At 45.2% G+C, this 27069-nt stretch overlaps 1 protein-coding gene across 2 annotated transcripts in view; it reads left to right on the top strand.

Annotated features, from left to right (window-relative positions):
* Positions 1-15837: 15837 nt before the first annotated feature.
* Positions 15838-27069, top strand: part of cap2 (cyclase associated actin cytoskeleton regulatory protein 2) — a 145147-nt gene continuing 133915 nt past the window's right edge. The window contains exon 1 of one of the 2 annotated variants that reach the window (XM_033013917.1): positions 15838-15986. The gene's annotated coding sequence lies outside the window, so the exon portion shown is untranslated. The remainder of the gene's footprint in view (positions 15987-27069) is intronic. The other variant, XM_033013924.1, reaches the window with a different exon arrangement.

Here is a 27069-nt window from a genome sequence, read left to right as displayed (position 1 = left end):
AAGGTGTAACGTAAATGCAAGCTGCTGTTGCCATTTCCCTATGACATGGACTCACACTGTGTACAAGTGAAGCATAGCTCACCTCAGCATACAGTTTAAGTAGCCATGTTTCATTGTGTTATTTGCTTGGCATTTATTGAATGGCGAATCCTTCAATTGGAGATTCCATGCCTGTTAACAGCCTAGAGTTGCTGCCTTACAGCGCCAGAAACCCGGGTTCAATCATGACTATGGATGTTGTCTGTACAGTGTTTGTACGTTCTCCCCGTGACCTGTGTGAATTTTCTCCGGGTGGTCCGGCTTTCTCCCACACTCCAAAGACGTGCAGGTTTGTAGGTTAATTAACTCCGGTAAAGATTGTCCCTCCTGTGTGTAGGATAGCGTTAGTGTACGGGATGATCGCTGGTCGGTGCAGACTCGGTGGGCCGAAGGGCCTGTTTCCATGCTGTATCTCTAAAGTCTAAAGCTGCAATGTAAATGCAAGCTGCTCTTGCCATTTCCCTGTGATATGGACTCGCATTGTGCACGTGAAGCATAGCACACCTCTATGTACAGCTAAAGTAGCCATGTTTTATTGTGTTTCATGCTTGCCATTTATTGAATGAAGAATCCTTCAATTGGAGTTTCCACGTCTGTTAACAGTCTCTCAAATGCCTGCCCTCCCAGTAATGTCCAGGCTCAAATATGTCATCGAGTCTTAGTCATAGAGTCACACAGCACGGAAACTTGCCCTTCAGCCAACTTGCCCATGCTGACCAAGTTGGTATTGATTAGCCATTCATCAATCAAAGATACTTTGATTAGTACAGGTGTCAGGGGTTAAGGGGAGAAGGCAGGAGAATGGGGATGAGAGGGAAAGATAATCAGCCATGGTTGAATAGTGTAGTAGACTTGATGGGCTGAATGGCCTAATTCTGCTCCTAGAATTTATTAAGTTATGCCCCATCTATGTTAGTCCCACCTACCCGCATTTGGCCCATATCCTTCTAAACATTTTCTTGTCATTTTCTCTGTCCAAATAACTTTAAAATGCTGCTATAGTATATAATAATAATAATAATAATAATAATAATAATAATAATAATAATAATAATAATAATAATAATAATAATAATAATAATTATTATTATTATTATTATTATTATAATAACTGTAAACTTTATTTCAGACTCAAGATCCAGACAAGGGACAACATTACATAAAAATACATTGCATATTAAAAACATCATAAAATACATAAAATCTTAGTATATCACTTATAAAAGCATCATAAATTATATATTAAAAAAAAGCACAATACATGAATTATAATCCAGAATAAAAAGAATGATCAATGTCCTACAACGAGACAACGATACCAGTGTCTCCACAACTGGGATTCGTAGCGTGTAGTGCTAAACCTTATATTTGCTTATAGACAGCTTGGTCTATATACCTACCACCCTCTGAGTGAAAGAGTTTCACCCAAAGATAGTTTCACCTCAGGTTCATTTGAATGCAGAGTCTTTTACCCAGTGGAGGGGAATCAACAATCTGTGGACATACATTTAAGGTGAGAGGCGCAAGATTTAAAAGGAACCTGAGGGCCTATTCCCCTCCTGATTTTATACACCTCTATAATTTAATTTTAATTTCAAGTTTTCATGTACCTTGTTGTGTGTTATAACTGTTGGCAGACCAATTTCCCTCCGGGGATGAATAAAGTACTATCGTATCGCATCGCATCGTAAGATCACACCAGAATCCTGTGTTCTAAGGAATAACGTCCTAATCTCCCCAACATTTCCCTGTAGGCCCCTCGAATCCTGGCAGCATCTTTGTAAATCTTCTCTACACTCTTCTCAGCTTAACAACATCCTCAGAGCCAACATGATAAAGGACCTTAAACTTCATCCACCTACTACTACACTACTTCATCACTCGTCGCAAGTTCATCAGACTGACAACATTCAAGATTCAAGATTCAAGAGAGTTTATCTTCATGTGTCCCAGATAGGACAATGAAGTTCTTGCTTTGCTTCAGAATATAGTAGGCATGAATACAGAACAGATCAGTGTGTCCGTATACCATTATATAAATATATACACACATGGATAAATAAACAGATAAAGTGCAATTAAACAGATAATGGTCTATTAATGTTCAGAGTTTTGTTTGAGTGCCACAAGATCAAGAATACCACTATCGATTTAAAGATGGAGGACCACATCCAGTTAACCCAAGCACCCATAGGCATGTCAACCAGAAGCTACCAACCTGGAAATTATTTCATTCCGCACGGCACTTCATCAGCAATTTCGAACTCGTTTTTCTTCAAGGCAGCAAGGGATTGGAATACCCAACCAGCCAGCATCAGAGACCTGCAAAACATCAACACATACAAAGATGCAACTCCAAAAGCATTTCCATCTTGACTAGCACGTTGACCACAAGATAGTGCTGAGTGATGCTCTACCTAGAGCTTTTCAGCGCACTACATCCAGATCCAGATCCAGACCCTTCCTACGCTAGGGTAACCAAAACTGAACACAATACTCCAAATGTGGCATCCGCAATATCTTGTACAACTGTAATATAACGTTCCGTCCTCTGTGCTCATTATACGCTGGAGTAACTCAGCGGGTCCGACGGCATCTCTGGAGTAAAGGAATAGGTGATGTTTTGGGTCGAGACCGTTCCTCACCCTGGCTGATGCAGGCCAATGTACACAAAGACTCCTTTACCACCCTACCTACATGCAATGCCACTTCCAGGGAACCATGCACCTGTACTCTTAGGGAATCAAGGGATATGGGGAGAAAGCAGGAACGGGGTACTGATTCTGGCTGATCAGCCATGATCAAGTTGAATGGCGGTGCTGTCTCGAAGGGCTGAATGGCCTACTCCTGCACCTTAGGGCAGTCACGGTGGTGCAGCGGTAGAGTTGCTGCCTTACCGCGAATGCAGCGCCAGAGAACCGGGTTGTGTGTACGGAGTTTGTACGTTCTCCCCGTGACACGCGGGTTTTCTTCGAGATCTTCGGTTTCCTCCCACACTCCAAATATGTACAGGTTTGTAAGTTAATTGGCTTGGTAAATGTAAAAATTGTCCCTCGTGGATGTAGGATAGTGTTAGCGGGGATCACTGGTCGGCGCGTACCCGGTGGGCCGAAGGGCCTGTTTCCGCGCTGTATCTCTAAACTAAACTAATACCAAGCTATTTTTGATATTTCTATGTTTTACATCTAGCTCCCTCTGCTCTCCAACACTTCCCAGGGCCCCGCCACTCACTATGAAGGTCCTGCCCTGGTTTGACTTCTCAAAATGCAACACCTTGCATTTATCTGCAGTCAACTCCATTATCCATTCCTCGGCCCACCTGTCCAGCTGATCAACATCCTGCTGTAAATTTAGATGACCATCTTCACTGTCTGCGATAGCGTCGTCTGCAAACATGCTTTTTGTCCATTCCATCCAACTTATTGATATCGGACCACACACAGCAATGGGCCCAGTGCCGATCCCTGTCGGTCACAGGCCTCCAGTCCGAAAAACAGCCTTCCACCAGTACCGAAGGCAGACACAAAGTGCTGGAGTAACTCAGCGGGACAGGCAGCATCTCAGGAGAGAAGGAAAGGGTGACGTTTCGGGTCGAGACCCTTCTTCAGACTGAAAGTCACAGGAAAGGGAAACGAGATATAGACGATGATGTAGAGAGATATAGATCAACAAAAAAAATGACGATAACGGAAACAGGCCATTGTTAGCTGTTTGCTGGGTGAGAACGAGAAGCTGGTGCGGCTTGGGTGGGGGAGGAGTGGAGAGAGAAGGAATGCCGGGGTTACTTGAAGTTAGAGAAATCAAGATTCATACTGCTGGGTTGTAAGCTGCCCGTGCAAAATATGTGGTGATGTTCCTCCAATTTGTGTTTAGCCTCACTCTGACAGTGGAGAAGGCCTTCCTTCTCTCCAGAGATGCTGCCTGTCCCACTGTGTTACTCTAGCATTTTGTGTCTATCTTTGGTTTAAACCAGCATCTGCAGTTCCTTCCTACACCTTCCACCATCACCCTGTGTCTTTTAAATGTTGATATAGTACCTGCTTCAACTATGGCAGCACGGTGGCGCAGCGGTAGAGTTGCTGCCTGTGACCGGGCGGATTTCTCGCAGGTGCTCCGGTTTCCACCCACATGTCAAAGACGTGTTGGTTTGTGGGTTAATTGGCCACTGCACAACTGCCCCGAGTGTGCAGGGAGTGGATGCGAAAATGGGATAACTTTACTTTTAGAGTTTAGAGATTCAGCACGGAAACAGGCTCTTCGGCCCACTGAGTCCGCACCGACCAGCGATCACCCCGTACACTAACACATCCTACACACTAGGCAGCAACTCTACCACTGCGCCACCGTGACTGCCCTTTGGTTTGACATTTGGTGTGCTTTCCCATCTAATGTATCAGGAGGTCTGTGTGCGTGTGCAAATGGTTCTATCTCTTCAACTGGAAGGGGAAAATTACAAACTACTGGAGTTACTCAGCGGGTCAAGCAGCAGCTGTGGAGACAATGGGATTCGCAATGTTTTGGCTCAAGACTCTGCTGGCTGGTCCTGGTGCAAGTCTTGACCTGAAACATCAACTATCCGTTTGCCTCCACAGATGCTACCTGACCCACTAAATTCCTTCAACAGTTTTTTTTTCACTCCTAATCCAAGCATCTGCACACTCTTGAGACTCCACTTGACTGATGTGTAGGAATTTTCCTTTAGTCTTTCTTCATGAAGATACTTAAAACACTTAGAGTCGAGGACTCCAGGATAATTATGAATTAATAGGTTTCTTTTTTTTTTAAGCCATTTATTCTCAGAAAATCAACATTAATTCATCCAGTGAGGATCTACCTATTTTGTTTTATTTTAGACTTTAGAGATACAGTGTGGAAACCGGCCCTTCGGCCCACAGTGTCCGCGCCGACCAGCGATCACCCCGTACACTAACACTATCCTACACACTAGGGACAATTTTACCGAAGCCAATTAACCTACAAACCTGTACGTCTTTGGAGTGAGGGAGAAAACTGGTGCACCCGGAGAAAACTCACACGGTCACGGGGCCAACGTACAAACTCCATAGAGACAGCGACCATAGTCAGATTCGAACCAGAGTACCTGGCGCTGCAAGGCAGCAACTCTACCGCTGCGTGACTGTGCCGCCCATAAATGAGCATTGAACTACTGTGAGTGGGTGATTGGTGGTCGGCGCGGACTCGGTGGGCCGAAGGGCCTGTTTCCACGCTGTATCTCTAAACTGAAACTAAAAGAGCTGCTTTCCACGCAGTTGGAGAAAGGCCGACATCACGGCTGGGTTAGCACAGCTTTGCCCAGGCAGTGGGTGGAGAGTAGAGTGGGTGGCTGGTTTCTGGTGCTTGAATTTTAAACGATGAAACAAGCTGAGATAATTTTGCCACAGGATGCTGCAACACTTCAGCAGAAAAATAAAACGATGCAAACAGATGGTAATGCTAAAAAAAAAACATTGACTGGGAAATACAAAATATTCTTTGTGCTCCCAAGTAGAGAAAAAAAGAATTGCCTTTATATAAATTCATAAGTGCATAACTTAAATAAGTTTTAGGAGCAGAATTAGGCCACTCGACCCAGCAAATCTGCTCCTCCATTCAATCGTGGCTGATCTATCTTTCCCGCTCAACCCCATTCTCCTGCCTTCTCCCTATAACCCCTGACACCGTTTCTAAACACGAATCTGTCAATCTCAGCCTTAAAGATACCCATTGACTTGGCCTCCACAGTGAATTCCACAGATTCACTAACCTCTGACAAAAGAAATTCCTCCCCATCTCCTTTTTAAAGGGACGCCCTTTTATTCTGAGGCTATGGCATCTGCTCCTAGACTCTCCCACTAGTGCAAACATCCTCTACACATCCACTCTATCCAGGCCTTTCACTGTTCAGTAAATTTCAATGAGGTCCCCCCTCAACCTTGTAAACTCCAGCGAGTACAGGCCCAGTGCATTCAAACGCCCTCCATATGTTAACCCACTCATTCCTGGAATCATTCTTGTAAACCTCCTCTGGACCCTCTCCAGAGCCAGCACATCTTTCCTCGGATTTGGGGCTGCTCACAATACTCCAGATGCAGCCTCACCAGTGCCTTGTAGAGCCTCATCATTACATCTCTGTTTTTGTATTCCCAGCCCCTCTCGAAATAAACGGCAGCCTTGCGTTTGCCTTTATGGATATATGGCATTGTTCACAACATCGGGTGTTAAAGCCAATTATTAACGTCAGCATATGGTCAAGCTTTTAGATCACCAGCCCCTGACAGCACCAGATGAAACAAAGCTTTGACCAAAGGTAGAATCAACGCCACATTATGAATCATCCTACAAGATACGATAAGTGGAATGGCAACGTCATGTGATTTGGATATCTGTAACCATGCCCTCTAATCAATTATTTAATCCAATAAATTAACCGACAGGACTGGGAGTAATAGAAGTGACTCGAAGCCTCGGTTAATTTAATATGCTGCAAAGTAGCCAGAGGATCTCCAAATTGAACTTATTGCAACTGCAGTCAATGAGGTGCTGATTACAATGGGGCTGCTCACAATACTCCAGATGCAGCCTCACCAGTGCCTTGTAGAGCCTTATTGTCCCGTGTGGCGAAGTATAGTGAAATTATTTTTCTGTTCAGTGACAATCTTACCATACACTATGCAAAAAAAAGGACACAGAGTACTGGAGTAACTGAGCGGGCCAGGCAGCATCTCTGGAGAACATGGATAGGTGACGATTTGGGTCATGACCCATCTTCAGACTCGGACCGAAATGAGACGTCACTTATCCACATTCTCCAGAGATGCTGCTTGTCCCACTGACTTACTCCAGCACTTTGTCTTTTTTTTCTAAACCAGCATCTGCATTTCCTTGTTTCTTGGGGAAACTGCGGACGAAACATAGAAAATAGGTGCAGGAGTAGGCCATTCGGCCCTTCGAGCCAGCACCGCCATTCAATATGATCATGGCTGATCATCCAACTCAGTATCCCATCCATGCCTTCTCTCCATACCCCCTGATCCCCTTAGCCACAAGGGCCACATCTAATTCCCTCTTAAATATAGCCAATGAACTGGCCTCAACTACCTTCTGTGGCAGAGAATTCCACAGATTCACCACTCTCTGTGTAAAAAATGATTTTCTCATCTCGGTCCTAAAATACTTCCCTCTTTATCCTTAAACTGTGACCCCTAGTTCTGGACTTCCCCAACATCGGGAATAATCTTCCTGCATCTAGCCTGTCCAACCCCTTAAGAATTTTGTAAGTTTCCTTTTGGAAGGAACTGCAGATGCTGGTTTACACCTGAGATAGACACAAAATGCTGGAGTAACAGCATCAGTCTGAAAAAGGTTCTCGTCCCTTTAACATCACCCATTCCTTCTCTCCAGAGGCTATCTCTAAGCATCTGTACATAGATACAAAATGCTGGAGTAACTCAGCTGGACAGGCAGCATCTCTGGATAGATGGAATGGGTGATGTTGCGGGTCGAGACCCTTCTTCAGACAAAGAATAGACAATAGACAATAGGTGCAGGAGTAAGCCATTTGGCCCTTCGAGCCAGCACTGCCATTCAATGTGATCATGGCTGATCATCCACAATCAGTACCCCGTTCCTTCCTTCTCCCCATATCCCTTGACTCCGCTATCTTTAAGAGCTCTAGCTAACTCTCTCTTGAAAGCATCCAGAGAACCACCCTCACCGCCCTCTGAGGCAGAGAATTCCACAACTCTCTGTGTGAAAAAGTTTTTCCTCATCTTCATTCTAAATGGCTTACCACTTATTCTTAAACTGTTTCTCCTGGTTCTGGACTCCCCCAACGGGAACATGTTTCCTGCCTCTAGCGCGTCCAAACCCTTAATAATCTAATACGTCTCAAATTTTTTTAAAGTATTTCTCCTCTTTATTTTACCGAGGACAAAGACAGGAGGACAGAGGAACTTGGGGCAGTCAATAAAATATTCAATTCAATTCAATTGAAGTGTCTTGAGAGCAGTCAGTATTATAGTCAAGGTGGTGCTGAAGGTCCCTAACCTGTATGAAGGTAGACAAATCTTCCGGGCCTGATCAGATGTATCCAAGGACATTGTGGGAAACTAGAGAGGATATTACAGGAGCCCTGGTTGAGATTTATGAGTTATCATTAGATACAGGAGAGGTGCCGGAAGACTGGAGGGTGGCAAATGTTGTGCCTTTATTTAAGATGGGCTGCAGAGAAAAAAAAGCCTGTGAACTACATGCCAGTGAGTCTATCATCTGTGGTCGGAAAGTTACCAGAGAGTATTCTGAGGGGTAATATATACATGCATGGTTCAGCATGGTTTTGTACGTGGGAGATTGTGTCTCACGAATCTGATTGAGTTTTTTGAAGACCAACAAGGTTGATAAAGGCGGAGCTATAGATTGAAACATAGAAACATAGAAAATAGGTGCAGGAGTAGGCCATTTGGCCCTTCAAGCCTGCACCGCCATTCAATATGATCATGGCTGATCATCCAACTCAGTATCCTGTACCTGCCTTCTCTCCATACCCCCTGATACCTTTAGCCACAAGGGCCACATCTAACTCCCTCTTAAATATAGCCAATGAACTGGCCTCAACTACCTTCTGTGGCAGAGAATTCCAGAGATTCTCCACTCTGTGTGAAAAACGTTTTTCTAATCTTGGTCCTAAAAGATTTCCCCTTTATCCTTAAAGATGTTGTATACACAGATTTCAGCAAAATATTCGACAAGGTTACGCATGGTAGGCTGCTCTGAAAGGTTAGTTTGCACGGGATCCAAGGAGAGATAGTTGAATGGATAGAAAATTGGTTTCATGGAAAGAAGCAGAGGTGTTGGTGGAAGGTTGCTATTTCGACTGGATGCCTGTGACTCAGGGTTCGGTGATGGGCCCGTTACTGTTAGTCATCTACATCAATGATTTGAATGAGAACATACATGGCATGATTAGCAAATTTGCAGATGACATTAAATTGGGTGGTATTGTAGATAGTGAAGATGGTTGTAGTAGGATCTTGATCGATTGGCCGGGTGGGCTGAGGAATGGTAGATGGAATTTAATACAGAGGAGATCATAAGTTATAGGAGTAGAATTACACCATTTGGCCCATCAAGCCTACTCCTCCATTCAATCATGGCTGATCTATCTCTCCCTCCTAACCCCATTCTCCTGCCTTCTCCCCATAACCTCTGACACCTGTACTAATCAAGAATCTAGTGTTCAAAAGGGAACTGCAGATGCTGGAATATCGAAGGTACACAAAATTGCTGGAGGAACTCAGCGGGTGCAGCAGCATCTATGGAGCGAAGGAAATAGGCGACGTTTCGGGCCGAAACCCTTCTTCAGACCCTTAATCAAGAATCTATCTATTTCTCCTTTAAAAAATATCCACTGCTTTCTGTGGCAAAGAATTCCACAGATTCACCATCCTCTGACTAAAGAAAATTCTCCTCATCTCCTTCCTAAAAGAACGTCCTTTAATTCTGAGGCTATGACCTCTAGTCCTAGACGCTTCCACTAGTGGAAACATCCTCTACATATCCACTCTATCCAAGTCTTTCACAATACTGTACGTTTCAATGAGGTCCCCCTTCAATCTTCTAAACTCCAGCGAGTACAGGCCCAGTGCTGACAAACGCTCATTATAGGTTAACCTACTCATTCGTGGAATCATTCTTGTAAACCTCCTCTCCAGAGCCAGCACATCCTTCCTGTGAGGTGCGAGATGTTGCATTTTGGACGTCTAACAAGGGCAGGACCTACACAGTGAATAGTAGGGCTCTAGAAAGTTCCTTGAAAGGAAAGTGGTACCACAGGTAGGCAAGGTGGTCAAAAAGGCTTCAGGTACATTGGCCTTCATCAGTCACAGCATTGAGTATAGAAGTTGGGAGGTCATGTTGCAGCATGTATGTCATGAGCAGGCTAGGACTTTATTCCTTGGAGCACAGGAGGATGAGGGGTGAACTTATACAGGTGTACAAGATCAAGAGCGGAATAGTTCGGGTAAATGCACATAGTCTTTTTGACCCAGAGTAGGGGACTCGAGAACCAGAGGACATAGGTTTAAGGTGAGCGTGGAAAGATTAATAGGTACCAGAGGGAAAATTATTTACACAAAGGGCGGTGGGTGTATGGAAAGAGCCACCGGAGGAGGTAGTTGAGGCAGATACTATCATAACGTTTAAGACACATTTGGACAGGTACCACTATTGGACATGTTTAGAGTGATATGGGCCAAGTGTGGGCAGGTGGCACTAGTGTGGATGAGGCATGTTGGTTGGTGTGGACAAGCTGGGCTGATGGGCCTGTTTCCACGCTGTGTGACTCGATGACTCGGATATTTATACAACCCATCCAGATAGTTTAACCATTCTAGCCCAATTCTTATTTGGGTAACTCTGAACTGGAACCTACTTAACATCAATGAATCCTTTATAAGTTGTAGTTCCAAACTCAAATGCAGATATCCAGATAGGGCCTGAGCAAGGCCATAAGCAGCTGAAGCATAACAACTAGCAGTCTCCAAAGATGTGCTCACGACTTTGTAGATTAATTGGTTTGCTATGAATGTAAAATTGTCCCTAGTGGTGTGTAGGAGAGTATTAGTGTGCGGGGATCGCTGGACACGGTGGGCCAAAGAGCCTGTTTCTGCGCTGTATCTCTAAACTAAACTAAAAGATGATGAGCGCTTTCATTTAATGAACAATTTGGCTTGAGAAACATTTCCACGTAAAACAATACACTCCATTGTTAAAATGACAAGAGACTTTGCCCCATGGAATCTGGACATTGTCGGTCGGCAAAGAATCAACAGAACATCCAGGGTAGTTTAAACCTTTTGGTGTTTGCTTTTATCTTTTCCTTTATCAGTCCTTCTCATGTAGTCCCATCTGGAATTTCTGAACACATGTCAAAACACGTGAGTATTCACTGAAGATAGACACAAAAAACTGGAGTAACTCAGCGAATGAGGCAGCATCTCTGGCGATATGGAATAGATGGCCTTTCAGGTCGAGACCCTTCTTCAGACAGAGAGTCAGGGGAGAGGGAAAACAGAGATATAGACGTGATATAGAGAGATAATAGGTATTCACCTAGACAGTCCGCACCTATTTTTCAGGGTGGAAATGTCAAAAACTAGAGGGCATAGTTTTAAGGTGAGGGAGCAAAGTTTAAAGGGGATGTGCGGGGCAGACTTGTTACACGGACAGTGATGAGTGCCTGGAATGTGTTGCCGGGAGCGATGGTGGAGGAGGATATGATAGTGGCATTTAAGAGACTTATATTCACTGTTCCTATCCCCTCATTATCACCTCCTTCACGGCCAACAATGGACCATTGTGGGCTCTTTGGCCATCGGTGCCGGCTCTGATTTGTTCCGTACCTTTTCATGCCTTTAGTTTTCCTCACCCCTGACTCTCAGTCTGAAGAAGGGTCTCGACCCAAAACAAAACCTATTCCTTTTCTCCAGAGATGCTGCCTGACCCGCTGAGTCAAGGGCCAGTCCCACTTTCACGACCTAATTCACAACCTTTTTTACTCGTGGACATTTTTCATCCTGCTAGAAAAACGCCCCGACCTACATGATGCCACGAGTACCTAAGACTAGCATCACGTCCTGCTACGACCTACTTACGACCTCCTACCACCTCGTGACGACCATGCTGCGAGTATGAGTCAAGGGCAAACTTGGCAGAGGTCGGGAATTAGGTCGTGAAAGTGGGACAGGCCGTTTAGTCCGGCATTTTGTGTCTGTCTTATGGGGATAGAAACATGGTTATGCAGGGAATGGAGGGATACGGATTATGTGCAGGCAGATAAGAGTTGCTCTTGGCATCATGAGTGGTGGGAATACGCGGCCAGGGGTGGCGGTGGAGGCAGATATAACAGTGGCATTTAAGAGGCCTTCAGATAGACGCAGGGATATGGAATGGAGGGATATGGATCATGTGATCTTGGCGTCATCTTTGGCACAGACGTTATGGGCTGAAGGGCCTGTTCCCGTGCTGTGTTTTTCAGTGTCCTATATCTCAAGCTAAGTCTGCAACTTGTTTGAATGTCTGCATGCTGTCTCTGGATTGATTAAATTCAACCATTTCATTTGGATTTTCCCAATCAACTCATTGCACAATCATATGAACAAGATGAACACATGGACCATTTGTAAAGGGATAGGCAAAACCAATGGTAGAATATCAGTTCTGATGTTAACTGAATCAATCAGATTGCAATCTATTTAGGGTAGGAAGGAACTGCAGATGCTGGTTTACAACCAAGATAGACACAAAAAGCTGGAGTAGCTCAGCAGGACAGGCAGCATCACAGGAGAGAATGGATGATGTTTCCGGTCGAGACCCTTCTTCAGACTGAGAGTCAGGGGAGAGGGGGACAGAGAGATATGGAAGGGTAAGGTGTGAAGACACAGATCAAATGGGATGACGATCAAGGAAAATGTAGAATGGTTCATTGTGGGGAAGGTGACAACGAGACGTACAATCCGTAAAATGTAATCAGGAGGACAGTGAAACCAGTCGGAGAACTAGGGTGGGGGAGGGACGGAGAGGGATGGAAAGCAAGGTTTTTCTTGAAGTTAGAGAAGTCAATACCGCCGGGGTGTAACCTGCCCAAGTGTAATATGGAGTGTTGTTCCTCCAATTTGCGCTGGTCCTCACTTTGACAGTGGAGGAGGCCCAGGACAGAAGGTCAGTGTGGGAATGGGTGTGGGGAGGGGCGGGGGGGGGGGGGTTAAAGTGTTTAGCAACCTTTTTAGTGTAGGAAGGAAGCTGGTTGCTGGTTTACACCCAAGATAGACACAAAATGCTGGAGTAACTCAGCGGGGCAGGCAGCATCAGTGGAGAAAAGGAATGGGTGACGTTTCGGGTCGAGACCCTTCTTCAGTCTGAGAGTCAGGGGAGAGCGAGACGTTGAGAAATGGAAGGGTAAGGTGTGAGGACACACATCGAAGATGACTTTTCGAGACGAATGATCAGCCATGATCACATTGAATGGCAGTGCTGGCTCGAAGGGCCGAACGGCCTACTTATGCACCTATTGTCTATTGTCTAAAAAACCTTTCTTCAGACCTTATTTAGAAACATTTCTTCTGAAGAAGGGTTTCGACCTGAAACGTCACCTATTCCTTTTTCTCCATAGATGCTACCTGACCCACTGAGTTACTCCAGCATTTTGTGCCTGGGTCTTCAACCTGTTTAGGGAGGTTATGAGATGGGGGGTTGCGGATGGTGAAGTGGGCATACACAAGAGGTTGCAGATGCTGGAATGTGGAGGAACAAGTGATTTACTGGAGGAACTCCAGCAGCATCTGTGGGGGGGGGAGGGCAATGGAATTGTCGATGTTTTAGGTCACAACTCTGCATCAGGACAGAGTGGAGGGAGGGTGGTTAGCCAGTATCATACAGGCTGTCTCCCCCCCAAGTACAATGCAGCGACCCAAAGTTATGGTGGTTGAACAGCTTGCTACCACGGTCCTTCTCCAGAAAGCCCTGAATCTCCTGCATTTTATCAGGCATGGGTTTGAGGAGTGCACCCATCTCACTCTGGGGGGGGTGGTGTGGAGGGAGAACGAGACGAAACGTTACCTGGACAAAAGAATAAACCGTTAGTCACAGTGAACTTTCCGAATAGCGAAAGGCTTGGCTCGAGTGGATGTGGAGAGAGGATTTTTCCACTAGTGGGAGAGACTAGGACTCATAGCCTCAGAACAAAAAAGGACGCACCTTTAGAAAGGAGAAGAAGTGGAATTTCTTTAGTCAGAGGGCGGTGAATCTGTGGAATTCTTTGCCACAGAAGGCTGTGGAGGCCAAGTCAGTGGATATTTTTAAGGCAGAGATTGAGAGATTCTTGATTAGTACCGGTGTCATGGGGTCATGGGGAGGAGGCAGGACAATGGGGTTGAGAGGAAGAGATAGATCAACCATGATTGAATGTAGACACAAATGCTGGAAAAACTCAGCGGGTGAGGCAACATCTATGGAGCAAAGGAATAGGTGACGTTTCGGGTCGAGACCCTTCTTCAGACTTTCTATCTTCAGCCATGATTGAATGGTGGATAGACTTAATGGGCCGAATGGCCTAATTATGCTCCAATCACTTATGAACATGAACAAAGGGATTGAAGTGTTGAGAATTGTGAAGCCAGAGGAATGTAAAGTGGTGGGGAGGGGAGAAATAGGTTAATAGGAGGGGGTGAGCAGAAAGGGAGGGAGGGGTGGAGGAGAGAGGGTAGAGGAGGGGAGTGGGTTGTTAGCGATTAGATAAATTGGAGAATTCTATGTCCATACTGAAGATAGACACAAAATGCTGGAGTAACTCCGCGGGACAGACAGCATCTCTGGGTGGCGTTTCGGGTCGAGGCCCTTCTTCAGACCTCGATGTTCATAATGTTGGGTTGGAAGCTGCCCAAGCAGAAAATGAGGTGCCGTTCCTCGAGTTTGCGTGTGGACTCACTCTGGCAATGGAAGAGCGCCAGGACAGAAAGGTCAGTGTTGGGAATGGGGAGAGGAGTTAAATTCCGGTAGGTCTCAGTGGACCGAGTACAAGTGTTCGGTGAAACAGTCACTGGTAAAGGAGATTAGTATCAAAAGATACTTGACAGTCGGTATAGACACAGTTGGCTGATGGACCTGCTTCTATGCAGGATGATTCTCTATGACTCCATGACGATGACTGTATCATATTTCACTGCAGGAGAGATAGTTTTCAACCTTTGGGCTCCCGAAGCAAAGTAGGAGCCAAAATTGTAGTCATGGTAGAGGGATGACTCAGGAGGTGTTTACAGCTATCTGACCTCAATTTGATGAGTAAAATGGATGCTAATATCCATTACAACGCCTTTTGCAAGGTTTTGGCTCAAGTGGTGATTTCCACTTGCCGCTGCAACGCCAGTGCAAAAATAAAGGAGATACAAAGGACTTTATTTACGCTGTTCAAAATAAGCAGGGCCCGAAAATGTAATAAAAAGGGAACTGCTGATGATGGTTTATACCAAAGATAGATGCAAAATGCTGGAGTAACTCAACGGGTCGGGCAGCATCCCTGGAGAAAATGGATAAGTGGAGTTTCGGGTCAGGACTCTTCTTGAGACTGCAGAAGGAGAAATGCTTTGGATTGCAACCAAGCAACGCAGAAAGCACTCTTTGCCAGCTTTGCTGGCGTCTCCTCGGTCCTTATTTGGAGCATGGCATGCATGCAGATGCATGTGTGTGTGTGCCTATGTGTGTGTATATATGTGCATGTGTATGTGCATAAATGTGTGTACCTGTGTGTGCGCTTATGTGCATTTACACATATGTGTATGCACATGTGTGTATGTGCATATATGTATGTGCATATGTATGTGCTTATATGTATGTGCTTATATGTATGTGCATATATGTATGCACACATGTGTGTGCATATATGCATGTGGATATGTATGTGCGCATGTGCATATGTGTATGTGCATATGTTTGTGAGCATATGTGGATGTGCATATATGTGTGCATATGTGGAAGTGTGTATGTGCATATGTGTGGGTGCATATTGTGTGCACATTATGTGCAAATGTGTGTGCGTGCATATCATGAGATCATAAGTGATAGGAGTGGTGTGCATGCTGGATATATGCATGTGCATATATGTATTTGCATATGTGTGTGTGGGTAGGTACATGTGCGCGCCCCCACCCCCCGGCTCCGATGCCGATGCCACCGCGGCCGCGGCCGGGGAGCGGTGCTCGTGCCTTTATTTGGAATGGAGCGCCGGAGCGCGCGCGCGTTCTCCCGGGGTCGTTTCGTCACGCAGAGCCCGGAGCGCGAGCGGGGCTGAGGCTGTGGCTGAGCTGGCGACGGCAGCGGGAACCTGCATGATCTATCTACAGATATAATACACACATATATAATCACGTAAACTCCAGCTGTTCCGCGCAAAGCAGGTAATGCACCAGATTTTATGTTTTGCATTTGTCCTCTTCGTGCAAACGGCAATGCTCTCAAATTGAGGTCTGATTATAATTTAATTGTATACGTTTGCGAGCAGAAGTGGTTATAGAGCAGTGCTTGCTTGTTGATGCTATGCATATTCTTCCTCTCCATCCTTGCAGCATTTGTTGAGGTCTGTTCCCCTAAAAAAAAACCTAGGAGCTGGAAGTCGACGTCGGTATGGTCATTGCCATGTTAGATGATGTTTTTATTGATGCAACGGGGTCGAAAATGCTTTATGATGGAGATGTCAGATTCCCTTTTTCCTTTAACTAACAGCATTCTCCCCACTTGGTACATGGGCGGCGGTGATTGTTTGCAGGTAGCTTTTCTGGGTTTGAAGGCCGAGAATGCAAAGAGCTGGGGGGCTGGGGACCTGGAAGAGAAAACGCAAAGTTTCCGTTGCAAATCTGGCATTTCTGTGCAAATGTTCCTCTCATTGTGCTCCTCTTTCCTTCGTTGCAAACGAGCAGAAGCCGAGAATGTGCTTCAGAAGGAATTAAATTCGTGAAGGCGCGACCCTTCAAAATCCTATTGTCAGCTTGGAGCCTCTTGTAAGAGGTGGATTTCGGCTTTTAGGAATCCCGGGGATGTCTGTTTCGACATATTTTTGTCATGGCAGATTACATTTGAGAGCAGAATTCCCTTGGGAAACTTAAGTAGGCCATTTTGTGTTTCAAGAGACTAATTAAGCCTTGAAGTGACAAGCTGGTATGCTTTCATCTATCTTAGTGCAGATGTATTTTGCTTCAATAATTAATGGATGCTTACACTTTCTGAAGAGTGGGTGACTTCACCATTTAAGACTTAAATGTAATGGATGGAATAGATCAATTTCTGCAAAGTGAAAATGCACTCTTGCCTAGTCTCCATCATTTAGAATACCAAAACAGGGATGTATTGTGTGCAGTTTTGATCTCCAAATTTGAGGAAGGACATCCTTGCTATTGAGGGAGTTCGCAAGATTTATTCCCGGGATGGCAGGACTGTCATATGCTGAGAGAATGGAGCGGCTGGGCTTGTATACTCTGGAATTTAGAAGGATGAGAGGGCATCTTATTGAAACATATAAGATTATTAAGGGTTTGGACATGCTAGAGGCAGGAAACCTGTTCCTGATGTTGGGGGAAGTCCAGAACCAGGGGCCGCAGTTTAAGAATAAGGGGTAAGCCATTTAGAACGGAGATGAGGAAACACTTTTTCACACAGAGTTGTGAGTCTGTGGAATTCTCTGCCTCAAAGGGCGGTGGAGGCATGTTCTCTGATAATATTCAAGTGAGAGCTTGATAGGGCTCTTGATAATAGCGGAGTCAGGGGATATGGGGAGAAGGCAGGAATGGGGTACTGATTGTGAATGATCAGCCATGATTACATTGAATGGCAGTGCTGACTTGAAGGGCCGAATGGCCTACTCCAGCACCTATTGTCTATTGTAATGCTGAGGCTTTGTAAGGCACTGATCAGTCTGGGATTTGGATGGAATATTGTGTGCCAATTTAGGCCCCATATCTGAGGAAGGATGTGCTGGGGCTGGAGAGGGTCCAGAGGAGGTTTACAAGAATGATCCCAGGAATGACTGGGTTAACATATGATGAGCGTTTGACGGCACTGGGCCTGTACTCGCTGGAGTTTAGAAGGATGAAGGAGAAAACTCTTTGAAATTTACCGAATAGGGAATGGTCCGGATAGAGTGGATGTGGAGAGGATGTTTCCACTAGTGGGAGAGTCTAGGACCAGAGGTCATCCTCAGAATAAAAGGACGTACCTTTAGGAAGGAGATGAGGAGAAATGTCTTTAGTCAGAGGGTGGTGAATCTGTGGAATTCATTGCCACAGAAGGTTGTGGAGGCCAAGTCAATGGTTAAGGCAGAGACGGATAGATTCTTGATTAATACAGATGTCACAGGGTTACGGGGAGAAGGCAGGGGAATGGGGTTGAGATAGCCATGATTGAATGCGGAGTAGACTTGATGGGCCGAATGGCCTAATTCTCCTATCACTTATGAACTCTCCTACAATTTGTGGCTTTCAAGTAAAACACAAGGTGTTGCAGTAACTCAGCGGGTCTGGCAGCATCTGTGGAGGGAACAGACAGGAAATGTTTTGGTTCTGGACACTTCTTCAGGCTTCAAACCTATCTTGAAAGGAAAAATAATAATCTTTGTCTTTTCCCTTTTGATTTTAATAGTGTTTTATTGTCTTTTGTCCCTTAAACAATGAGCACCATGGCCACACTCTCATTTCACTCCTGAGTGGAAGAACGTATAGGAGCCTGAAAACTGTAATGTCGAGGTTCAGGAGCAGCTTCTTCTCCACAACCATCAGGCTATTAAACACTACAACCTCTAAATAGCTTCCGAACTATATTGAAGACAGACACAAAAGGCTGGAGTAACTCAGCAGGTTAGGCAGCATCTCCCTAGAAAAGGAATAGGTAAAGTTTTGTGTCGAGACCCTTCTTCAGAGGTACCAGTCTGAAGAAGGGTCTCGACCTGAAATGCCACCTATTCCTTTTCTCCAGAGATGCTGCCTGACTCACTGAGTTACTCCAGCATTTCGTGGCTGAGATTTAAACCAGCATCTGCAGTTCCTCCCTACTCCAAACGATATAGACTTGGGGACATTATTTTGACTTTGCACTACCATTGTCTATCTATTTGTCTGTTTTTATATATATATACTGAACTTTTTTTGTTATTTATTATGGGTTTTACAGAGTAATATGTTTACATACATGTTTATGAAGGAACTGTAGATGCCGGTAAACAAAAATGCTGGAGAAACTCAGCGGGTGAGGCAGCATCTATGGAGCGAAGGAAATAGGCAAAGTTTTGGGTCGAAACCCTTCTTCAGACTGATGTGAGGGTGGGGGGGGGGGGGGGGGGGGGGGGGGCAGGAAGAACATATGTTTACATACATGTGCTGTTACATGTAAGAATTTAATTGTTCTGTTTTTGGACATATGAAAATAAAACACACTTGACGCTTGAAATTCTTACATGTAGTAGCGCCACATATGTAAGCATAGTAGTCCAAACACCATAATAAACAACAAAGGGTTCAGTAAAAAGAAGCAACCAAAAGCGTAGAACGGTGACACAGTGGTAGAGTTGCTGCCACTCGCACATACGAGTGGCTAATGTTTCCAAATAATATTTGAGTTATTTGTATCAATGCTAATTTTTGAAGAGCCAAATCCTAGGTACTGACAATGGAACAATGCAGCATGATGTGTGGTTTATGTGATCAATTATGAGGGGAGTTGGTAGATTAATAGTGATGAGCTCCATTTTGCTGTCCAACATAATGTCCCATCAAAGAATGAAACACCATTGGTCAGATTTGTATCAGGAGTGGCACAGATGAAGGTTTGGTGAAGAACTACTGTCTTTTTACCAAACACAGGAAACCTATGGTGTGAAGGAATTTAGCGCTATTAGTTGGTGTGACCAGAACTGCGAGCAATACTCCGAATGCGTCCTATAAAGTTGCATCATGACGTCCTGACTCTTAAACTCAATGTCCCATGCTATGAAAGCAAGAATACCATATGCCGCCTTTACCACCCTATCTAATTGTGTTGCCACTTTCAGGGAGTTGTGGACTTGGACCCCAAGATCCCTCTGTAAATGGATAGGTAATTAGAATTTGTGAGAGTGGGGAGAATCAAGGAAAGATAAAATAACATTTGGGGGAAAAAAATCCTTCTACCATCTCTTCCACAGTCAACCATTGAAAATTATCTTCTTGAAGATTTTGGAAATCAACTTCTACAGATGCGCCCTAGAAAGCATTTTATCGGGATGCATCACAGCTTGGTTTGGGAACAGCTCCATCCAAGACCGCAAGAAAATGCAGAGAATTGTGGATGTAGCCCAGACCGTCACACAACCAGAACCCTTCCATTGACGCCATTTACACCTCACGCTGCCTCGGCAAGGCTACCAGCATATCAAGCGTATCGAGTGTTATCCCGGTCACTCCCTCTTCTTCCCACTCCCATCGGGCAAAAGTTACAGAAGTGTGAAATGCACGCCTCCAGATTCAGGGACAGTTTCTACCCAGCTGATATCAGGCAACTGAACCATATAAGCAACAACTAGATTGCGGTCCTTAGCTAATATCTACCTCATTGGAGATCCTTGCACTATCTTTAATCGGACATTACTGGACTTTGTCTTGCACGTAACATTATTCCCTTTATCCTATATCTGGACACTGGATGGCTCAATTGTAATCGTGTTTAGTCCTTCCGCTGACTGGTTAGCACGCAATAAATGCTTTTCACTCGGTAGACGTGGCAATAAACTAAACTAGTTACTTTAGAGTTACAGCGTGGAAACAGGCCCACCGCGTCAGCACCGACCAGCGATCCCCGCACATTACCACTATCCTACACCCACTAGGGACGATTTACACATACACCAAGCCAATTAACCTACATACATGTAAGTCTTTGGAGTGGGAGGAAATCGAAGATCTCGGAGAAAACCCACGCGTCCACGAGGTGAACGTACAAACTCCGTACAGACCGCACCCGTAGTCGGGATCAAACCCGGGTCTCTGGCGCGACAAGGCAGCAACTCTACCGCTGCACCACCATGGCCACCGTTATTAACTAGTTGTCTGGGGCATCTGAAATGTTGCGCGGCCGTGCCAGCGGCTTTGCGCAGGATGCAGTACATTAGAGCTTGGTGGCTCTGCAATTGCGGCCGTCAGCGCAGGCATCCTTGCGTCACCGCGCCTGGGCGCTGCGACCTCGGGCCTGGGAGGTACCGGAGATGAAGGAAGTCTGCGGGCCAGATCAATCAATCAATCAATCAATCAACCTTTATTGTCATCTTGCAAAGCAACAATTGTACAGTGCAAAATGAGAAGACGTTTCCCAGGGAATATCGGAGCATCGCACATGAAACTTAAAACATTTCACACATAATAACAATAAAAACAATCCAGTCCCTGATGAAACAGTATAAATCAGTATCAGTATCAGTATATCTTTATTGTCATTTTCCTGAGTACTCACATACCCAGAGGAAACAAAAAAACGTTGCTCAACCAGTGTCCATTCAGTGTGCAGTACAAATAACAACAAATAACTAGAAATAAAAAACATATATCATGAACAAATTAAATTAAACACTCTACTCTCTACTAAACATCAACAGGCGTTCCGATCGACAGCTGCTGCAGTGTGTCCAGGTTGATGGTTGGTGCGCGATACTTTGGCAGGGGGCTAAGTCCGTTTATCAGTCTTATAGCCTGCGGGAAGAAGCTGAGGAGCATCCTGCTGGTTTTGCAGCTAATGCTCCTGTACCTCTTCCCAGATGGCAGGATGGAGAATATGTGATGCGTTGGGTGGTAGGGGTCTTTGATGATGGAGATGGCTCTGTTGATACATCTCTTCCTGTATATGTCCAGCAAGAAAGGGAGTGGAGCACCAATAATCCTGCTGGCGGTCTTCACAATCCTGTCAAGTTGGTGCCGTTCGTACGCCTTGCAGCTCCCGAACCAGGAAGTGATGCCGTTGGTTAATGTGCTCTCGATTGTCCCCCTATAAAAAGTTCGTAGATGTGTAGTGGGGAGACCTGCTTTACGTAGTCTTTGGAGAGGGTGTAGTCGCGGCTGGGCTCTCTTGACCAGTGCTGTGGTGTTGGTTGTGGACATCAGGTCATCTGACAGGTGGAGTCCTAGGAACTTCACGCTGCTGACCCTTTCCACATCAGCTCCATCGATGTGCAGAGGTGTATGGTGTTGTTTTCCCGCCCTCCTGAAGTCAACCACCATCTCCTTAGTTTTTCCCACGTTGAGAATGAGGTTGTGGGATTTGCACCATCCTGTGAGCAGCTCCACCTCCATCCTGTACGCCGACTCATCATTGTCACTGATGAGACCCACCACTGTTGTGTCATCAGCGAACTTGTTGATGAAGTTGTTATTGAGTCTAGCAGTACAGTTGTGTGTAAGCAGACTAAACAGCAGGGGGCTTAGGACACAGCCTTGGGGCGAGCCAGTGCTCACGGCTATGGTTTTTGATGTCCTACTGCCCACCCTGACTGTTTGCTGCCGTTGTGATAGAAAGTTAAAAGCAGGAAAAACAGCAACATTAAAATACAGTAAAAACATTAAAATGTCCAGGGCGGCTGATTTGAGTGGCCAGTGCCAGAGTTATTAAAATGTCAGTGCAAAGCCGCAGAATCAGGTGACTGTGAGTACAGGGTGACTGTTTAGCAGACTCACAGCCTGTGGCAGGAGGCTGTTTAGCAGTCTGGTAGTCCGGGCTTTGATGCTACGGTATCTCTTGCCTGATGGCAGGAGATCCAGGTGTGTGTGGAGGGGGTGCAGTTTGTCCTTAGCTATTCTCAGCGGTTTTTTCAGACAGTGGCTCTAGAACAGTTCTTGTACCGATGATTACTGAAAACAAAATACGCCTCCAGGCCGGATGATTTCGGGTTCGGGCCGCATTCGGCCCGGGGGCCATAGGCTGCTGACCCCTGCTCTAAAGTACCCCTACACACCAGTCAAGTCCTGTGAGTATTCAGTGGCCCTGAACTCCTCAGCCAACTTACTTGTAATCACTGTGTAGGAAGGCAACTGCAGATGCTGGTTTAAACCGAAGGGAGACACAATATGCTGGAGTAACTCAGCAGGACAGGCGGCGTCTCTGGAGAGAAGGAATGGGTGACGTTTCTGGTCGAGACCCTTCTTCAGACTGAAAGTCAAGGGAAACGAGAGATATAGACGGTGAGAGTCAGCCAATGGATTTTACTTGCGAATAGTAACCCGTCAGTTGTTAGGAACGGGACTTCGATGGCAGGAGTGATGAGGAGCCTGTGGATTGATGGGAAGGAACAGCACGCCATTTTAGATGGACAAACTACTGTTTTTTTGTGGTCAGAGAACTGAGCGGGACAACAAGAAAAAACTGAGTTAGGGGTAGGCGGCGGTGAATAATTTGCAACGTTTAACAATTAAAGTTTTGTGTAATCTTGAAGCATTGCATGCATTAAAATCAATGATTGTATTTTGGTAAAAGTATAGTCAGTCACCAACTGCTACTGACTCCAAATAACAATTCCCTAATATAGAATTTCAGTCCAATAAATAAAAGCACAGGCCGTAATTCACTGAATTTTAAATATGGAAACATATTTTGCTGTTGCTCAGTTGCTGAACATATATAGAGAAATCTAAAACTAGAGGACATGGGTTTAAGAAGGGAGGGAAAATTTAAAGGGGGGAGAATTAAATGAGAGTTAAAAGGGACACGAGGGTCAATTATTTCGGTGGGTGGTGGTTATATAGAACGAGTTGCCAGAGATGGCTGTTGAGGTTGGTACAATTACAACATTCAAAAGGTATTTTGGTAGGTAGGTGGATGGAGCAGGTTTAGAGAGATACGGGCCATATGCAGGCAAATGGAACTAGCTCAGATAGGCAGCTTTGAGCTTTGTCTAAACTTTCAGCTGAAAAATAGACACCTCTGCCAGCGCAGTTGTTATTGAGTCATAGAGTGATAAAACAAGGAAGCAGGCCCTTCGGCCCAACTTGCCCACACCAACCATCATGCCCCATCTACACAGATGTGCAATAGAAAGAAATCGAAGGAACTGAAGAACAGGATAGCTGTGAACAAAATAAACAGTGAAACAAGCTCAAAGGATTGAATAGGCGTTACGGTGGCGCAGCGGTAGAGTTGCCTCCTTACAGCGCCAGAGACCCGGGTTCCATCCTGACTACGGGTGCTGTCTGTACGGAGTATGTACGTTCTCCCCGTGACCTGCGTGCATTTTCTCCCGAGAGCTCCGGTTTCCTCCCACACTCCAAAGACCTACAGGTTTGTAGGTTAATTGGCCAACATGTCCCATCTACACTCGTCCCACCTGCTTGCATTTGGCCCATATCCCTCCAAACCTGTCCTATCCATGTACCTGTCTAACTGTTTCTTGAACATTTGGATAGTCCCTGCCTCAACTACCTCCTCTGGCAGCTCGTTGCATAAACCCACCACCCTTTGTGTGGAAAAAGTTACCCCTCAGATTCCTATTATGCTCGGCCTAAATTTTATTGTTGGGTCTCTGCACATGAAATGCCATAGATTACACTTGCACAATAAGAGACACCATCCCTCTGTTATAACGAGGGTTTATTGTATCTAAAGGGCATGTCCCACTTGGCCGTCATTTGCGCGTCACGCAGATGGCGCGCAAAGATTTTGTACATCACCATGCGCGCATCAAGTGTGTGTCACGACACGTGCGTCGTGAAGTGTAAATGATATAACCATATAACAATTACAGCACGGAAACAGGCCATCTCGGCCCTTCTAGTCCACTTACTCTCACCTAGTCCCATCTACCTGCACTCAGACCAAAACCCTCCATCCCTTTCCCGTCCATATACCCATCCAACCTGCCTCCACCACTTCTTTTTTTTTTTTTTTTTTTTTTTTTTTTTATTTTTAAATGATAAAAACGAACCTGCCTCCACCACTTCTACTGGAAGCTCATTCCACACAGCTACCACTCTCTGAGTAAAGAAGTTCCCCCTCATGTTGCCCCTAAACTTAATTGTTGTCCCTTAATTCTCAAATCATGTCCTCTTGTTTGAATCTTCCCTACTCTCAATGGAAAAAGCTTATAGAAACATAGAAATTAGGTGCAGGAGTAGGCCATTCGGCCCTTCGAGCCTGCACCGCGTCAACTATCCACGTCAACTCTGTCTATCCCTCTCATAATTTTAAAGACCTCTATCAAGCCCCCCCTTAACCTTCTGCGCTCCAAAGAATAAAGACCTATCTTGTTCAAACTTTCTCTGTAACTTAGGTGCTGAAACCCAGGCAACATTCTAGTAAATCTCCTCTGTACTCTCTCTATTTTGTTGACATATTTCCTATAATTTGGTGACCAGAATTGTACACCATATTCCAGAATTGGCCTCACCAATGCCTTGTACAATTTTAACATTACATCCCAACTTCTATACTCAATGCTCTGATTTATAAAGGCTAGCATACCAAAAGCTTTCTTTACCACCCTATCGACATGAGATTCTACCTTCAGGGAACTATGCACAGTTATTCCTAGATCCCCCTGTTCAACTGTATTCTTCAATTCCCTACCGTTTACCATGTACGTACTATTTTGATTTGTCCTGCCAAGATGTAGCACCTCACACTTCTCAGCATTAAACTCCAAAATGATGTCGCGTAAATTACGCGCAAATGACGGCCAAGTGGGACAGGCCCTTAAGGAGGCAGAGGTTCCCAGTAAATGGTGCCATGAGCAAATGTGGCTTCTCATGAACTAGTACAGAACATCAAATGTTTTTTTTTCATGCCATCTGGTTGTGTATTCGGCTTCAGAATCAATGATGGAAACTTGAATGTTGTGATTTAGTTGGTTCTTTTTGCATGATATTCATGGAATAGCAAGTGAGAAATTAATAGGACCCAATTTTCTCGGTCTGCAAGAGCTGCTTTGCCAGAGAGCAGTCCTGAACTACTATCTACCTCATTTGTGACCCTTGGACTATCCTTGATTGGATTTTGTTTAAGAAGGAACTGCAGATGCTGGAAAATCAAAGGTAGACAATAGTGCTGAAGAAACTCAGCGGGTGTGGCAGCATTTATGGAGCGAAGGAAATACGCAACGTTTTGGGCCGAAACCCTTCTTCAGAAGAAACCCATCTGAAGAAGGGTTTAGGCCCGAAACGTTGCCTATTTCCTTCGCTCCATAGATGCTGCCGCACCCGCTGAGTTTCTCCAGCACTTTGATTGGACTTTATTGGCTTTACCTTGCACTAAATGTTATTCCCTTATCAGTTTACTAAACACTGTAAGTGGCTAGGATGTAATCATGTATTGCCTTCCTGCTGACTGGATAGCACGCAACAAAAGCTTTTCACTGCACCTCAGTAAACGTGACAATAAAGTAAACTGAAACTGGGAGTATAAACCTCGCATGGCCATTGAGGTGCAGTCATAGAACGGTACAGCACAGAACCAAGCCCTTCAGTCCCACTGAAGGTAGACACAAAATGCTGGAGTCACTCAGCAGGTCAGTCAGCATCTCTGGAGAGAAGGAATGGGTGACGTTTCGGGTCGAGACCCTTCTTCAGACCCGAAACGTCACCCATTCCTTCTCTCCAGAGATGCTGCCCGACCCACTGAGTTACTCCAGCATTTTGCGTCCACCTTCGATTTAAACCAGCATCTGCAGTTCTTTCCTGCACCTTGTCCATGCCGACCTCAAGATGCCCCATCTACACTGTTCCTACCTGACCACGTTTGGCCCATATCCGTGTAAACCACTCCTATCCATGCACTTGTCCAAATATCTTTCAAGTGTTGTAATAGTACCTGCCTCAACTACCTCCTCAGGCAGCTCGTTCCATGGATTCGCCATCTTCTGTGTGGAAAGAGTTGCCCCTCAGGTTTCTATTAAATCTTTCCCCTCTCATTGTAAACATCTGTCCTCTGGCTCTTGATTTCCCTACTCTGGGCAAGAGACTCTGTGCATTCACTCTATCTATCCCTCTCATGATCTTCTACACCTCTATAAGCAGTGTGTCGACTCCTGACCTCGCCAATTGCTCGACTTGGGAGGAAAAAAATCTAATTAGGATGTTATGTAAACCTTGAAGGGTGATGTGCGGGAATAAAGAGGAGCTGTTATGACCGGGTTACTATTTTCAGCTACACTATGTTATGTTTGTGGGCTGGATGAATGTTATGATTGAGTAGATTCTTCATGAGTTAGAAGGAGGCCATTCAGCCTATTGTCTGTACTGGCTCTAGTCCAGTTTCTCCCCCCAGTTATTTCCCTGTTTCATATTATCTCACACCCTCACCCCGGCCGATTCCTGTCCTTGGCATCTGGAGCAGGAGCCATTTACAGTGGATGAACGTCGTCTATTTTGTTTCCCCCAGAGATGCTGCCTGACCCGCATAGTTACTCCAGCATTTTGTGTCTAACTTTGGTATAAACCAGCATCTGCATAAAATTAGTTCACCTTTCAGCATGTCTTTGGGATTTGT

Source organism: Amblyraja radiata, chromosome 2, assembly GCF_010909765.2.
Source record: "Amblyraja radiata isolate CabotCenter1 chromosome 2, sAmbRad1.1.pri, whole genome shotgun sequence".
Taxonomy (NCBI): Eukaryota; Metazoa; Chordata; class Chondrichthyes; order Rajiformes; family Rajidae; genus Amblyraja; species Amblyraja radiata.
Note: the sequence above shows the minus strand (reverse complement) of the source record. Positions and strands in the feature narration are given on the sequence as shown.